The sequence below is a fragment of the Rutidosis leptorrhynchoides genome, chromosome 2 (genome assembly GCF_046630445.1).
Source record: "Rutidosis leptorrhynchoides isolate AG116_Rl617_1_P2 chromosome 2, CSIRO_AGI_Rlap_v1, whole genome shotgun sequence".
Lineage (NCBI taxonomy): Eukaryota > Viridiplantae > Streptophyta > Magnoliopsida > Asterales > Asteraceae > Rutidosis > Rutidosis leptorrhynchoides.
Window position 1 is genome coordinate 204810195 of NC_092334.1, and position 4329 is coordinate 204814523.

General features: G+C 31.0%; 1 long non-coding RNA gene across 2 annotated transcripts; it reads right to left on the bottom strand.

Moving 5' to 3' along the window:
- Positions 1-565: 565 nt before the first annotated feature.
- LOC139891652 (uncharacterized) lies at positions 566-3799 on the bottom strand. Of its 2 annotated transcripts, XR_011773754.1 has the most exons (5): positions 3557-3799; positions 3290-3407; positions 2013-2073; positions 1558-1650; positions 566-837 (listed from the first exon to the last, which is right to left on the bottom strand). It is a non-coding gene; the product is annotated as an uncharacterized lncRNA (long non-coding RNA). The 2 variants fall into 2 exon arrangements; XR_011773755.1 differs by lacking the exon at positions 2013-2073.
- Positions 3800-4329: the final 530 nt, after the last annotated feature.

Below are 4329 nucleotides of genomic sequence, written 5' to 3' on the forward strand. Positions count from 1 at the left end.
ATTTAATGTATTGTTATATATTTACAGAACCAAAAACGCGGTGATGAGGGTGTGATTGGATCAACGTGGTTAGTACCTAGTGTACCTAATGGCCTACGCGTTTTTTGAACCACGAAAATCGCGTAAAAAAGGAAGACGAAACAATGGGTGTGATGTAGTTAGTTTGACTCATTTATTGTGCGCACGTGTATATGTATGAAAAATAGTCCGAAATATTTAACATTCGCTAAAAAGCGTCCGTATTTCGCGTACTTAGTTTCGTTGTGTTCGTAATTTTTTTCCGAATTAAACGGTGGTGTCGAAAGAATTTAACTCGCGGCGAGCGAAAAGATACGACCCGTTAATAATGTGGGTGGAGTTTTTTAAAAAGAATATTAGTTCTACAATTTTGGCCCCTGCAAATTCTGCATGGTTAATATTGTTTAGGGGGCTGTTTGTAAATTTGGTTTGTGTTGGCGTTTTCCGCTGATGAAATGATCAAAGATGCCAAGACCCGTGAATTACGGGTTTGTTAAAAATTTATTTGAAAATGATATAACATAAAATGAATTACATAACTTAAGTTTATCACATAGTATAAAAAATATTAAACCACCAACATCCCAACTCGTATTTCGATTCAAAATTGAGAACCTTATTACTCTATCATGAAACCCTTCAACACTAATCCCATGTCAGCTCCTCGAATTTTTCAGCTGATGTCATTTTCTGTTAGCATCCATGATCCTGATCAGCAATCCGTTGCCATTTCAACTTAAAGATGGAAAACTTCTGACTTGTTAAACTATACTCATCTTTTCTCCTAAACCCAAGTAGCCCACACTTTAATTCAAATCACTAACAATGTACAATGAAAGAGGTTTAATCATTATATATAAACAAAGGAAAACATCATTTGATTGGTATAAAAAATGTACCTCAGAAATAAGAATCAGTGAGTTCGAATTCTAATATCCTAAACTAAACCCGTTATTATGAATACACACATGCTACTTGACTATAAATAACTATAATGATATTAAAGCAAGAACTATTGACTTGGGTGGTTTAATTCAGATCGAGTATAAAGGTATATACACATGTTAGTTACTAAAACTAATTATGTATGTAATCAAGTCAATAAATCTAATGCAATAATAACATAATATTGACAATTATGAGCATGACAAAATAGTAAAACATTAAATTTATGTACTAATGAAGTGCAGCTTTGTTTTTTAATTACATCAGTTGAATTGTTTATGAATATATCAGAAAAATTGAATTGTTAAGTCTTTTTTTAAATTTTAAACAAATGGGTCAATATTGACATGTTCATAAAAGTATAAAACAACACCACCAAAACACAGCAGAGTACTAAAACACTCAAAACAGTAAAACTAATGGGTCTAGAGTTAGTTATATCTAACTGCAATGAAGAAACTACAAATCCATAAACTATTTAACACATCATACTTTTGATAAACTTGATTATATATCCGAATTGACGATGAAATCAACCGAAAAAAAATATCAAAAATTTTACTTGAAAACTAAAATAATTAGCATATGACTAACCTCATCCCAGTTTTTGAAGATACAGGATCTATATATGAAGCAAATCAAGACTTGCAACCACATTCACTTGCTTAAGATACATAAGCTCGAGACCTGCAACCACATTACTTTTCAGTAAGTTTTTCATATTTAGTGAAGGACCTTGATTTCGGGGTCCCAATATACCCAAGTTTTAAAGTTTATTATGTTTGAAATAGACTTGTTTTAAACTTTCTTACAATTAAAATCAACCTAATCAAGAATATAAAATCCAAATAGAACTCATGCTTTTGCGTGATTTTATATTATTTACTTTGTATTAGTTAAAAAAAATTAAAATAAACCTCCAGAAAGGTACTTTCAATGTTTGTAACCTCTTTAATCATTCTTTTAATACCATAATACATATATAACATTCTTTCAATCTATTTATCACTACAGTAAGTCACTGTATACATAAAGATATTTGAGTGTACCTTTAGTAGCATCAATAACTAAAAGATGAGGCAGCTGATTGATATGATATAGTAATTTAACCTAACCAAAATTAGACCCAAGGTTATCACAAATCTGAACTCATTAAAAGACAAAAAAAAAGGTGCGAGAAAATTAGAACATATAGATAGAGAGATACATGAAAGGTACTTTATACTTCTTCATGAAATTTGTCAACAGCAATCGTCAAATGAAAAATGTTACAGTATTTGACTTTTTGACTAATCACCGGGTAGTATATAATAATTTTTAGAAAATGTACGTCTTGACTACATTGACAACACCAACATAACCAATGCGAAGAAGAATTATTCTGCCAAGTAAAATAATTTAGCATCAGTTCCTCTATCCATGATATCCAACTGACATTTTGACAAACAAAGAAGAGAGATATGCCACCATATTAGAACCTAAACATTATCATACCTTTCTAATCACACCAATCTTACAATAACCTAAAAATGGGTATATATTGAATATATGAGCTATAACGTTAATCAACATAGTAGTTACATTACAATGTATTTAAGGCATTGCCATCGGGATCTGTAATGTCAGCAATGATCAGACACTCCATATCCGAATTTAGAGGCTTAATAGCTAATATCAAACAATGGCGATGCTTAATGTTCAACACTTTTTCACCTAAACATTTAATCAAGTACAATTGACGTGCATCATATGTGTGTTTTTTAAAAAACTTAATCTTGCTATGTAATTTGTTGAGGACATGTACATATGGTACTAAATTCAATTGCTCTTCATTTCTAGAAACACATATGCATACTTATAGCAATTTGATACCAAGTATTAAAAAATGTTGTTTAAAATAGATTAAGCACACCACCCGGGTTCAATCCTTGGCTATGTCAAATTGTTCAAAAAAAGAGTGTGAATAGAGGGTGCGCATAATGCGCAGTTCACCCGGTACCAGGTCTCGCGATCGGGAGGCTTGATTACCCGAGGTTTTACCTTCTATGGGGGAGTCAATGTGCTCGTTCATAGGAGGGTTTCCTTGCTTACCCAAGAAAGAAAAAAAAAAAATAATAGATTAAGCTTATTTATTTGAATTGTGTGATATATGATAACAATGCAATTTAATCGTTTTAAAGACAAATGCCCTAAATGAAATTCCGAGAATGCACATGAGATGTTACTTTTATAAGATACATGATGCAGTATGATAAAAATTAATCAAACATCTTTTGAATATAGAGTTAAGAGTGAAATTCACTAAAATCTTTGAATCAATATATACCTGACTTTGCTAGGATCTAGTCCAAAAAATTCCACGATCTTCGCAATCATTATTATGCCCAATAATTTCTTTCAACTCTCTTTAAACATCAATTTCGAATGAAAAGTCTTGTATCAACCTGTTAAGTTAAACTCATCAAATTAAGCACCACTAAGAAGAAGGTCATATGCAATCTTAGACAATAAAATCACAAAAAGCGGAGATTAGAAGTAATAATAGAGTAACAACACATAAACCCTAATATATTTGGAGAAAATAAACCCTAACCTGAAAGGAAGAAGAAGCTGCTGATGATTCGTTATGAAAATAAACCCTAACCTTTTTTGATGTAGTGTTTTTGTTTGGTCGTTTCTTGTGGCTCGTTGGCTTGTGAGGCATGTCTCAAAGCCGTTTTTGTTCTGCATTGTAACATTTTTCATTCATTAATACATTCTTCACCGGGTATATTACCCTTTACCCAAAAAAGAAACCCTAAGCTGAAAAGAAGAAGAAGAAGCTTTCTAAGGTTGTTCTGATTTGGAAAGAGCGTATAGTGAAACCAATATACGGAGTAATTATAAAGATGATATTTCTAATTGTAAATTAAATAATTAATGATTTCATCTAAATTGCTTAAATTTTTTTTCTTTCTTTTTTTCTTTTTAATTTTTTTATTGAAGAAAAAAATTTATTTATGATATCATCATATTAAAATTTTAATAGAACTTATTATAGATAGATATATATTAATAATAATAATAATAATAATAATAATAATAATAATAATAATAATGTGTTTGTTTAGTCTCAAATACATTCCGTTAAGTTTCGCGATTTTCACATGAGTACAACCCCTGTTACCACCCTCTCGCTGACCCTAATTCCATTCCATACCCAGTATATATTATACGCCCAAATCTCATTCGTTCTGTTCTGTTGTAAGCGTAAATACATACATTTTCTACTTCTAACGATCGATTGGAACCCTAAATCTCTCCCAAACGATGATTTCCAGCCGTAATCTAGTATCTTCTAGATGTCGTGTCATCTTGATGCCATAT